We start from the raw sequence: 13954 nt of genomic DNA, 5'->3' as shown, positions 1-13954 counted from the left end.
TAAATGACATGTAATGTAATGTAATGTAACTATGGTGGGCAATAAGTTTAGTTTATTTTTGCATTTAAGCATTCTGACAGGAAGCTGCAGGAGGGACCAATAGGTGTCAAACCACTAAAATGACATCATTTTCCGCAGTATGACTATGTAGCACCAGAGGCCTCAGGGGAGAAATTCTGGTGGGTGATGTGAATTTTTTTTTTTGTGTTTTTCTATATTTGGGTACTACAGGGTTAACGTCAAAGGGTAAAACCTCCAGAGCTCTGTGCTGTTACCCACATTCTCACAAAAACACTTCCCCTTTATTTGTGACAAAATAACACTGAGCTGCATTGCGGAACAAACAAGTCTCAAACCACTAAAGTGTCAATGTTTTTCTCAAGTATCACAATGTTGCACCAGGGTCCTCAGAACTGAGGTGGGCAATAAGTTGAGTTTATTTTTGCATTTAAACTGATACTATTAAGACCCATTCTAACCTGAAGCTGACTAAACTCTGACCTGTTCATTAGTAAGAACAACAGTTTCCTCAACATCACCTGTTGGTCTAAAATCTGACCAGAAAGCACATCATGTTTTTTATTTATACGTTGATCCACATCTGGCTTTTTGACTGTTTAGATACAGACATGAAACTCAGAGAGATGACAAGCTGATCTGTTTTAATTAAGGGAAGAAAGTATTAAGTCAGAGGAAACAAGTGACACTTCGCCCATAACAGGAAGTTAAAACTGCATCTCTCTTAAAGACTCACATCAGTCGGTCAGAGACAGTTGAGGTGGTGAGACGGAGACGGAGACGAAGGGGACGAAATGGTTGAACTGAGATGGATAACTTTCTTTGTGATGCTGCAGTTTGCAGGTAAGGACACAAAACACAAAGTTTGATTATAAGAAACATTACAAACTGAGACAGTTGAGTTTGCTTTGAACAAAGTGTGTCGATTGGATTCTTGTAATAGGGAAGTTTGCTGTTGCTTGTCGGATTTCACAATATCCTCATACGTAAATAAATCCATAAAAGTCATGTTCTTATCACAGTTAACTTTGGATATTTTTATCTAATCTTCAACAGCAGTAAGTGGACAAAGTCCCACCTCCATCACTGTCAGAGCTGGAGACAAGGTCACATTGTTGCCTTGCAACAATGTGATAAAAAATCAGCACAAATGTGACCAAACCACTTGGCTTTACAGTGAATATGTAGGAGGAACAACAGAAAAGCTGATTAGTCTTGGTCAGATTGGTGAAAGTAAGAAGGCTAAAGCTAAATCCTCCAGACTGAATGTGACAGCAGACTGTTCTCTGGTTATAAAGAACGTCAAACATCAGGATGTTGGTCGTTACAGCTGCAGACAGTTCAACAGAGCAGGAAAACAACAAGGTGGAGATGATCTGGTTGTTCTGTCTGTTGTTGACAGTGAGTATTAACATCAAATGTTTTCCGCTCAAACTTATTAGAACAATATACCTTAAATATTATATTAATCATGATTACAGTGACAAAGTTAATTTGACTTTGTTCTCTTTCTCTCACAATCTTCATCTTCACCAGTTGAGAATCTTGGGGGCAATAACAGGACTAACTTGCATTGCATTGTGTTTTCATATACTGGATGTGAACACACAGTGCAGTGGTTGTTTGATGGTAACAACAATGACGTGGAGACAACACCAGGTTTCTGTTCAGCCAGGGTGACATTTCCAGCTCGTCATCTTAGTCAGGAGTCAAAGTTCTACGAGTCTCTGAAGTGCAACGTGACAGATAAGAGGAGTGGAGAAACGCTGCTGTATTCACTTGAGAAGACAGGTAAGCTTAGTCTTATTTGATGATTTTTATATTTTAAGATTATGATATTTTTACTCATTTAAGATGGTAAACATGATTTATTTTACCATTGTTTGTGTTGTTTTGTCATTTCATATCATGTTGAACAAAATCAAAAGATGGGAGAAAAGTTCCAAAGGATCAAAGTGAAGGTAACGACATCTCTCTCTCTCTCTCTCTCTCTCTCTCTCTCTCTCTCTCTCTCTCTCTCTCTCTCTCTCTCTCTCCTTGTGTGATGATTTGGGGATTTCTTTATCTGATGATGAATTTCTCTAACCACAATCAAGATAATGTAGCACACATACGTATGTTAGGATTTATTTTTATGTTGGGCTCTTTATGAATGTCCTTTTGATGCATTTTCATCATTAAGATGGTTAAATTGCTTAACCTTTTTAGAAACTTGAGCTCAGTGTATAAAATGAGCTGCTGTGACCTCTAGGATAATCACAGCCTCATGAAACTTTACAACCACAAACTAGAGACCTGGAGCATTCAGAGGATGTACAGCTTTCTACAGTATATTGACAGTAAAGAGCTTAGTCAGCAGTTTACAGAACAGAAGTGCTCGTCATCCAATCGCTGAAAATGCAAAAATCTCCAAAATGTCAATTTTTTTATCCTTGTTTCTGTTGTTTCGTCTTTCTTATCATATTCAACAAAATCAAAAGGAAGCACAACAGTGGAGAGAGAAGATCTCTCTCTCTCTCTCTCTCTCTCTCTCTCTCTCTCTCTTTAGCTGTGGATGGAGATATTCATGTTGATTCTGATTCTCTTTTAGCTACAGGGTCTCTCTCTCCTTGGTGGAGGATCATCATTGTGCTTGTGGGTTTAGCAGCTCTCATAGCAGCTGTTGTGGTGGTCAATATGTGGATAAGAATTAAAGGTGAGATCATTCACAAGATGTTTTTTCTATAAACAAGATTTAATAAACCTGGATTTTTACTGTGAAAACTAAAGTTTCCTCCTTTTTTTGTCCTATCAGGGAACCAAACACAGAGGGAAGACAATGCTGTGAGTATTAAAACTGTCATTATTAAAAGCTTGTGACTGTTTACAGTAGGAGTAAATAGCACTGAATGTAATATATTGTAATATATATAATCTAAGTGGCTGCAGTAACAGAGGTGAATTACTTTTTCTGTTTTATCTCAGAATCTCCTGTTTGTTGTGTTTGTTTTCCACAGGAGCAGAATGATGAGGATGGAGATGAAGGTACAGTGACGTATGAAAACGTTGGAGAACCTTCTGTTTCTATCAGACTCCACTGATCAACAACTTCAACATCAGCATGAAGTCGTAAAGAAAACGCATCACATAATTTGAAGTGCTTTGCTTGATAATGTCAAACTTATTTTTCAGATGTAATCATTTTCTATTCAGCATTGACAGCTACGCCATTGTTAAACTGTTGAGTCTTGATCTGTAAAGATCAACAGGTTGCTGTTTAATATCATTATCATTTATACGTTCAAGTTATTCTTTAAACACATAGGCTACATGGTATGAAGTGTGATATAACTGCCATATTTTCAGAAGTTTATAATTTTTTCTGTAAACATGTTCATTGGAAGTCTAATATGTTTTATATGCTTTGCTGTGTGCGCTTGAGTGAGCTTTCATCTGTAACAGAGTCTTGTTACAATTATATAATCTGCAAATTAAAAAGTGCTTTATAACCACTAATGTATTGTGTTTTGTATAACTGCATCACACATTATACTATGAAATAATTACAGATATTCTTCCTTAAACTCTGCATGAATAAATTATATGGAAACAGAATGCAAAGCAAAGAATAACCTGTTATTGTTGCTGTTAGTGATCCTGCAGCACTCCAGATTGTTCCTGATTTAATTTTCTGGCACATTCCCAATTTAGAGAGAATAATTTTTCTCCATTTGTAAAAAAAAAAACAGCAACTACAAATTATGTGGCGTTCCCCAGGGATCAATTGTCGGGCCTCTCCTTTTTAAGTTCTCACACTAAATACAGTGTAGTTAGCCCACAAAAACCTAAACATCTCACTAAAATTAAAAAAGCTATCACAAATTGCATACAATTTAACACAAATAAAAATGAATTATGTGTTTTATTGACAAAGAAAGTGAGCTGTGACCTCATTTTAAACATTAAAATGTGACCGACATTCATATGTCTGTGACCTTATGTTTAGGTAGGACTACTGTATTAGACATTTTCTGCCTAGCAACAGAGGCTAAAACCTCCAGAGCTCTGCTGCTGATGTCACCCACATCCTCAACAAAACACTTCCCCTTCAGTCTCTGAATAGCACTAAGCTGCAGCAGGGACCAATAGGTGTCAAACCACAAAAATGACATCATTTTCTCCAGTATGACCATGTAGCACCACAGGCCTCAGGGGACTAATTCTGGTGGGTGTGCACTTTGAGATTCGCAAGTAAACTGATATTATTATGAATACTTTTGTGAGAGAAGTTTACATTCTGACCTGAAGCTTCTCTTGTTGAACTCAAACTAAACTCTGACCACAAAAACGGGTTTGTTCATTAGAAAGAACAGCAGATTCCTCAACATCACCTGTGGGTCTGAAATCTGACCAGAAAGCACATCATGTTTTTTATTTATATATTTTTTATTTTGATCCACATCTGGCTCTGTGACTGTTTAGATATCGACATGAAACTCAGAGAGATGACAAGCTGATCTGTTTTAATTAAGGGAAGAAAGTATTAAGTCAGAGGAAACAAGTGACACTTCGCCCATAACAGGAAGTTAAAACTGCATCTCTCTTAAAGACTCACATCAGTCGGTCAGAGACAGTTCAGGTGGTGAGACGGAGACGAAGGGGACGAAATGGTTGAACTGAGATGGATAACTTTCTTTGTGATGCTGCAGTTTGCAGGTAAGGACACAAAACACAAGTTTGATTATAAGAAACATTACAAACTGAGACAGCTGAGTTTGTTTTGAACAAAGTGTGTCGAGTGAATTTCTGTAATAGGGAAGTTGGCTGTTGTTTGTTGGATTTCATATTATCCTCATACGTAAATATAACCATAAAAGTCATGTTCTTATCACAGTTAACTTTTGATATTTTTATCCAATCTTCAACAGCAGTGACTGGACAAAGTACCACCTATGTCACTGTCACTGCCAGAGCTGGAGACGAGGTCACTTTGCCTTGTGACAATATGATAAAAAATCAGCACAAATGTGACAAAACTACTTGGCTTCACAGTGAATTTGAAGGAGGAACAACAGAAAGGTTGATTAATCTCGGTCAGATTGGTGAAAGTAAGAAGGCTAAAGCTAAATCCAACAGACTGAGTGTGACAGCAGACTGTTCTCTGGGTATAAAGAACGTCACACGAAAGGATGTTGGTCGTTACAACTGCAGACAGTTCAACAGAGCAGGAAAACTACAAGGTGGAGATGCTTTTGTTTTCCTGTCTGTTATTGACAGTGAGTATTTGCATCATAATGTTTTCAGTTCAAAGTTATTAGAACAATATACTTCAAATATTATATTAATCATAATAACAGTGATGAAGTTAATTTGTTCTCTTTCTCTCACAATCTTCCCCTTCTCCAGTGGAAAATCTTGGGAACAATGACGAGACTAACTTTTACTGCGCTGTGTTGTCATATACTGGATGTGAACACACAGTGCAGTGGATGTTTGATGGTAACAACAATGATGTGGAGACAAAAGCAGGTTTCTGTTCAGCCAGGGTCACATTTCCAACTCATCATCTTAGTCAGAAGTCAAAGTTCTACGAGTCTCTGAAGTGCAACGTGACAGATAAGAGGAGTGGGGAAACGCTGCTCTATTCACTTGAGAAAACAGGTAAGTTTAGTCTTATTAGATGATTTTTTATTATATTTTAACATAATACTTTTACTCATTTAAGCTGGTAAACATGAGGTATTTTACCATGTTTGTGTTGTTTTGTCATTTCATATCATATCGAACAAAATCAAAAGAAGGGAGAAAAGTTCCAAAGGATGAAAGTGAAGGTAACAACATCTCTCTCTCTCTCTCTCTCCCTCTCTCTCTCTCTCTCCTTGTGTGATGATTTGGGGATTTCTTTATCTGATGATGAATTTTCTCTAACCACAATCAAGATAATGTAGCACCCATATGTTTAAGTTTTATTTTTATGTTGGGCTCTTTTTGCATGCATTTTGATCATTGAGGTGGTTAAATTTATTAACCCTTTCCAGGCCGTATTGAGAGAGAGCATCATTTAAAAACTTAACATGACTGTAAAAATGAGCTGCTGTGACCTCTAGGATAATCCCAGAATCATGAATCATCATGTATTTGAAAATTTTTATATTTTTACCCATTTCAGATGGTAAACATGAGGTATTTAATAATTGACGGTGTTGTTTTGACATTTCTTATCATATTCAACAAAATCTAAAGGAAGCACAACAGTGGAGGGCGGAGATACTAAGGATGAAACTGAAGGTATCGACATCATACATCCCTCTTTCTCTCCTTGGTGGAGGATCATCATTGTGCTTGTTGGTTTAGCAGCTCTCATAGCAGCTGTTGTGGTGGTCAACATGTGGATAAGAATTAAAGGTGAGATCATTCACAAGATGTTATTTTTATGATCAAGATTTAATAAACCTGGATTTTTACTATGAAAACTAAAGTTTGTTCCTTTTTTTGTCCTATCAGGGAACCAAACACAGAGGGAAGACAACGCTGTGAGTATTAAAACTGTCATTATTAAAAGCTTGTGACTGTTTACAGTAGGAGTAAATAGCACTGATTGTATTATTTTGAATCTAAGTGGCTGCAGTAACAGAGGTGAATTACTTTTTCTGTTTTATCTCAGAATCTCCTGTTTGTTGTGTTTGTTTTCCACAGGAGCAGAATGATGAGGATGGAGATGAAGGTACAGTGACGTATGAAAACGTTGGAGAACCTTCTGTTTCTATCAGACTCCACTGATCAACAACTTCAACATCAGCATGAAGTCGTAAAGAAAACGCATCACATAATTTGAAGTGCTTTGCTAGATAATGTCAAACTTCTCTTTCAGATTTAATCATTTTATATTCAGCACTGACAGCTACGCCATTGTTAAACTGTTGAGTCTTGATCTGTAAAGATAAACAGATTGTTGATTTTATCATTATCATTTACACATTCAAGTTATTCTTTAAACACATAGGCTACGTGGTATGAAGTGTGATATAACTGCCGTATTTTCAGACGTTTATAATTTTTTCTGTAAACATGTTCATTTGAAGTCTAATATGTTTTATATGCTTTGCTGTGTGCGCTTGAGTGAGCTTTCAGCTCTAACAGAGTCTTGTTAGAATTATATAATCTGCTAATTAAAAAGTACTTAATAACCACTAATGTACTGTGTTTTGTATAACTGCATCGCACATTATTCTATGAAATAATTACAGATATTCTTTCTTAAACTCTGCATGAAGAAATTATGTGGAAACAGAATGCAAAGCAAGAAATAACCTGTTATTGTTGCTGTTAGTGATCCTGCTGCACTCCAGATTGTTCCTGGTTGAATTTTCTGGCACATTCCCAATTTAGAGAGAATACTTTTTCTCCATTTGTAAAAAAAAACAGCAACTACAAATTATGTGGCGTTCCGCAGGGATCAATTGTCGGGGCCTCTCCTTTTTAAGTTCTCACACTAAATACAGTGTAGTTAGCCCACAAAAACCTAAATATCTCACTAAAATTAAAAAAGCTATCACAAATTGCATACAATTTAACACAAATAAAAATGAATTATGTGTTTTATTGACAAAGAAAGTGAGCTGTGACCTCATTTTAAACATTAAAATGTGACCGACATTCATATGTCTGTGACCTTATGTTTAGGTAGGACTACTGTATTAGACATTTTCTGCCTAGCAACAGAGGCTAAAACCTCCAGAGCTCTGCTGCTGATGTCACCCACATCCTCAACAAAACACTTCCCCTTCAGTCTCTGAATAGCACTAAGCTGCAGCAGGGACCAATAGGTGTCAAACCACTAAAATGACACCATTTTCTCCAGTATGACCATGTAGCACCACAGGCCTCAGGAGACTAATTCTGGTGGGTGTGCACTTTTGAGATTTGCATGTAAACTGATATTATTATGAATACTTTTGTGAGAGAAGTTTACATTCTGACCTGAAGCTTCTCTTGTTGAACTCAAACTAAACTCTGACTACAAAAACTGGTTTGTTCATTAGAAAGAACAACAGATTCCTCAACATCACCTGTGGGTCTGAAATCTGACCAGAAAGCACATCATGTTTTTTATTTATACGTTGATCCACATCTGGCTTTGTGACTGTTTACATATCGACATGAAACTCAGAGAGATGACAAGCTGAACTGTTTTAATTCAGGGAAGAAAGTATTAAGTCAGAGGAAACAAGTAACACTTCACTCATAACAGGAAGTTAAAACTGCATCTCTCTTAAAGACTCACATCAGTCGGTCAGAGACAGTTGAGGTGGTGAGACGGAGACGAAGGGGACGAAATGGTTGAACTGAGATGGATAACTTTCTTTGTGATGCTGCAGTTTGCAGGTAAGGACACAAAACACAAGTTTGATTATAAGAAACATTACAAACTGAGACAGTTGAGTTTGTTTTGAACAAAGTGTGTCGATTGGATTCTTGTAAAAGGGAAGTTTGCTGTTTCTTGTCGGATTTCACAATATCCTCATACATAAATATAACCATAAAAGTCATGTTCTTATTACAGTTAAGTTTTGATATGTTTCTCTTATCTTCAACAGCAGTAACTGGACCAAGTACCACCTATGTCACTGTCACTGCCAGAGATGGAGACGAGGTCACTTTACCTTGCAACAATGTGATAAAAAATCAGCACAAATGTGATCAAACTACTTGGCTTCACAGTCTTTATATAGAAGGAGGAAAAACAAGAGAGCTATTTAATCTCGGTCAGATTGTTAAAAGTGAGATAGCCGAAGCTAAATCCAACAGACTGAATGTGACAGCAGACTGTTCTCTGGTTATAAAGAACGTCACACGTCAGGATGTTGGTCGTTACAGCTGCAGACAGTTCAACAGAGCAGGACAACAACAAGGTGGAGATGATCTGGTTGTTCTGGCTGTTACTGTCAGTGAGTATTTACATCATAATATATTCAGTTCAAACTGTCATGTTAGAATAACAGTGAAATATTATATTAATCATGATTACAGTGACAAAGTTATTTTCACTCTTCTCTCTCTTTTCTCTCACAATATCTCCCTCTTCACCAGTTGATGAATATCAGATTGCTGGTGACAGGACTGTGTTGTACTGCTCTGTTTTTACATATGATGAATGTAAACACACAGTGCAGTGGTTGTTTAACGGTAACAATGATGTGGAGACAACATCAGGTCCCTGTTCAGCCAGGGTGACATTTCCAGCTCATCATCTTAGTCAGAAGTCAAAGTTCTACGAGTCTCTGAAGTGCAACGTGACAGATAAGAGGAGTGGAGAAACGCTGCTCTATTCACTTGAGAAGACAGGTAAGTTTAGTCTTATTAGATAAGTTTTATATTTTAAGATTATAATATTTTTACTAAGTGAAGATGGTAAACATGATGTATTTTATCATTGTTTCTGCTGTTTTGTCTCTCTATCATATTCAACCATATCTAAAGGAAGCACAACAGTGGAGAGCGGAGATTCAAAGGATGAAACTGAAGGTATCGACATCCTACATCCCTCTTTCTCTCCTTGGTGGAGGATCATCATTGTTCTTGTGGGTTTAGCAGCTCTCATAGCAGCTGTTGTGGTGGTCAACATGTGGATGAGAATTAAAGGTGAGAACATTCACAAGATGTTATTTTTATGATCAAAATTCAATGAACCTTGATTTTTACTGTGAAAACTAAAGTTAACTCCTTTTTTGTCCTATCAGGGAACCAAACACAGAGGGAAGACAACGCTGTGAGTATTAAAACTGTTATTATTAAAAGCTTGTAGCACTGATTGTATTATATTGAATCTAAGTGGCTGCAGTAACAGAGGTGAATTACTTTTTCCGTTTTATCTCAGAATCTCCTGTTTGTTGTGTTTGTTCCCCACAGGAGCAGAATGATGAGGATGGAGATGAAGGTACAGTGACGTATGAAAACGTTGGAGAACCTTCTGTTTCTATCAGACTCCACTGATCAACAACTTCAACATCAGCATGAAGTCGTAAAAGAAACGCATCACATAGTTTGAAGTGCTTTGTTAGATAATGTCAAACTTCTCTTTCAGATTTAATCATTTTATATTCAGCACCGACAGCTACGCCATTGTTTAACTATTGAGTCTTAATCTGTAAACATCAACAGATTGTTGATTTTAATCATTATCATTTACACGTTCAAGTTATTCTTTAAACACATAGGCTACATGGTATGAAGTGTGATATAACTGCCGTCTTTTCAGACGTTTATATTTTTTTCTGTAAACATGTTCATTGGAAGTCTAATATGTTTTATATGCTTTGCTGTGTGCGCTTGAGTGAGCTTTCAGCTCTAAGAGAGTCTTGTTAGAATTATATAATCTGCTAATTAAAAAGTGCTTTATAACCACTAATGTATTGTGTTTTGTATAACTGCATCACACATTATACTATCAAATAATTACAGATGTTATTTCTTAAACTCTGCATGAAGAAATTATATGGAAACATAATGTAACGTGGTGTTTACTGTTACTATCCAGCAGCGAAGTAACCTGTTATTGTTCCTGTTAGTGATCCTGCTGCTCTCCAGATTGTTTGTGGTTTAATTTTCTGGCACATTGCCAATTTAGAGAGAATACTTTTTGTCCATTTGTAAAAAAAAAAAAAAAAAAAAAGCAACTACAAATAATGTGGCATTCCGCAGGGATCAATTGTCGGGCCTCTCCTTTTTAAGTTCCCACACCAACGAGAGTGCATTTAGCCCCCAAAAAAACCCTAAATATCTCACTAAAATTAGGAAGATATCCCAAATTCCATACAAGTTACCACAAACAAAAGTGAAATATTTGGTTTATAGACAAAGAAAGTGACCTGTGACCTGATTTTAAACATCCACATCAGCAGGGTAAAAGAAATTAGCTCACTGCAACTTTGAATATAGTGACAGTTTATGCATTTCTGTTGTATACGACATTTTCTGCCTAGCAACAGAGGCTAAAACCTCCAGAGCTCTGCTGCTGATGTCACCCATATCCTCAACAAAACACTTCCCCTTCAGTCTCTGAATAGCACGAAGCTGCAGCAGGGACCAATAGGTGTCAAACCACTAAAATGACATCATTTTCTCCAGTATGACCATGTAGCACCAGAGGCCTCAGGGGACTAATTCTGGTGGGTGTTCAGTTTTGAGTTGTGCATGTAAACTTATTAATTTTGGTCAATTTTCAATTTACACCTAAAGTTGTGACACCCTTAAAAGGTTAATTCATTTTTGCTGTAAACATGTTCATTGCAAGTCTTAAATGTTTCATACTTTTTTCTCTTGAAGATTTAATTAATATTGTGATCCACTGTGTATGTGTTATATTGTTGCATTGCAAGATATAGAGTCTCACTATGTTGAATGCTTGGTCACTCTTGTGTCATCATCAGACGGTAAAACCTGCAGAGTTTTGCAGTTGTCTCCACCCACATTCTCACCAAAATACTTCCCCTTCAGTTCTCTGGAAATAACACTGAGCTGCATTGAGAAACAAACAATTTTCAAACTAGTAGGGTGTCGTCATTTTGACCTGGTTGCACCAGAGGCCTCGCAATTCTGCTGGGTGAGACCCATCTTTCTTTTTTCCTGTGTACTGTCAAGTATTACCATGACTTTTTTTTTTTCAGCTTTATTTTTGGGCTATTGTTGCAACGAAACGTCCACATCTCTCTCTCTCTCTCTCTCTCTCTCTCTCTCTCTCTCTCTAAAACCTCTCACGGGAGGCGTCGGGAGGTTTCCTTACCAGATACCCAAATCACCTCAGCTGGCTTCTTTCGACGCCAAGGAGACCTTTGGAGACTCATTCTTACTCTTTTTAACGAGCCACGGGGCGGCGGCTCGTTAAGAAGAGTAAGAATGAGTGGAATCGGCAGAGTCCTCCTGCAGCAGTCTCTCCCAGCTGCAGTCACAGAGCCAGAGGGGATGTTAGCCCCTTAGCGTCCAGTCTGCAAATTGCTAACAGGCTAACAGTTAGCTCTGTAGCAGTACAGTGTGTATGTGCTGCTGCTACAGGAGGTGTTCACTTAGCGATCTCAGTTTGTTTACAACAAGCACCGGACACTCTGACCATCACGATGTTTATGATCAGCAGAGTCGCTGTGCATAATTAGCCATGCTGCTTTGTTTATGATCAGCTGCTGACGTTGTGCACAGTAAGCGATGGCGGCCACAGTTGCGTCTCCCGTGTTTAATCAGTCAAGTATGTGATCACGGTCGAAACTGTTGCTAAGCGATTACACGACGATCCAAAACCATTTGCCACCTCCGGAGTCTCTAAATCCCTCTGGGAGACTTTTTGTAATGGAGACACGCTGAGTGAGCGGACATTTGAGAGGGCGTGGCCTGAGACTATCTCGTCGGCCAATCTTCCCCCTAAAGGAAACACGGCTATAGATGGACCGGTAATCCGAGAGCTTCGCCTTCCGACATCATTTTCTCCAGTATGACCATGTAGCACCAGAGGCCTCAGGGGACTAATTCTGGTGAGTGTGCACTTTTGAGATTTGCATGTAAACTGATATTATTATGAATACTTTTGTGAGAGAAGTTTACATTCTGACCTGAAGCTTCTCTTGTTGAACTCAAACTAAACTCTGACCACAAAAACAGGTTTGTTCAGTAGAAAGAACAGCAGATTCCTCAACATCACCTGTGGGTCTGAAATCTGACCAGAAAGCACATCATGTTTTTTATTTATACGTTGATCCACATCTGGCTTTTTGACTGTTTAGATACAGACATGAAACTCAGAGAGATGACAAGCTGATCTGTTTTAATTAAGGGAAGAACGTATTAAGTCAGAGGAAACAAGTAACACTTCACTCATAACAGGAAGTTAAAACTGCATCTCTCTTAAAGACTCACATCAGTGGGTCAGAGACAGTTGAGGTGGTGAGACGGAGACGAAGGGGACGAAATGGTTGAACTGAGATGGATAACTTTCTTTGTGATGCTGCAGTTTGCAGGTAAGGATACAAAACACAAAGTTTGATTATAAGAAACATTACAAACTGAGACAGCTGAGTTTGCTTTGAACAAAGTGCGTCGAGTGAATTCTTGTAAAAGGGAAGTTCACTGTTGCTTGTTGGATTTCACAATATCCTCAAACGTAAATATAACCATAAAAGTCATGTTCTTATCACGGTTAACTTTTGATATTTTTATCTAATCTTCAACAGCAGTAACTGGACAAAGTATCACCTCCATCACTACCGGAGCTGGAGACGAGGTTACTTTGCCTTGTGACAATATGATAAAAAATCAGCACAAATGTAACCAAACTACTTGGATTCACAGTCAATATGTAGGAGGAAAAACAGAAGAGCTGATTAATTTCGGTCAGATTGGTAAAAGTCCGATGGCTCAAGCTAAATCCAACAGACTGAATGTGACAGCAGACTGTTCTCTGGTTATAAAGAACGTCACACGTCAGGATGCTGGTCATTACACCTGCAGACAGTTTGACACAGAAGGAAAACAACAAGGTGGAGATGATCTGGTTGTTCTGTCTGTTGTTGACAGTAAGTATTAACATCAAATGTTTTCCGCTCAAACTTATTAGAACAATATACCTTAAATATTATATTAATCATGATTACAGTGACAAAGTCAATTTGACTTTTGTTGTCTTTCTCTCACAATCTTCATCTTCACCAGTTGAGAAATATCAGGACAATAACGGGACTATCTTGTACTGCACTGTGTTTACATATTATGGATGTGAACACACAGTGCAGTGGTTGTTTGATGGTAACAACAATGACGTGGAGACAACATCAGGTTTCTGTTCAGTCATGCTGACATTTCCAACTCATCATCTTAGTCAGAAGTCAAAGTTCTACGAGTCTCTGAAGTGCAACGTGACAGATAAGAGGAGTGGAGAAACGCTGCTGTATTCACTTGAGAAGACAGGTAAGTT

This window comes from Centropristis striata, chromosome 18 (genome assembly GCF_030273125.1).
Source record: "Centropristis striata isolate RG_2023a ecotype Rhode Island chromosome 18, C.striata_1.0, whole genome shotgun sequence".
Taxonomy (NCBI): Eukaryota; Metazoa; Chordata; class Actinopteri; order Perciformes; family Serranidae; genus Centropristis; species Centropristis striata.
This window is presented reverse-complemented; position numbering follows the sequence as displayed.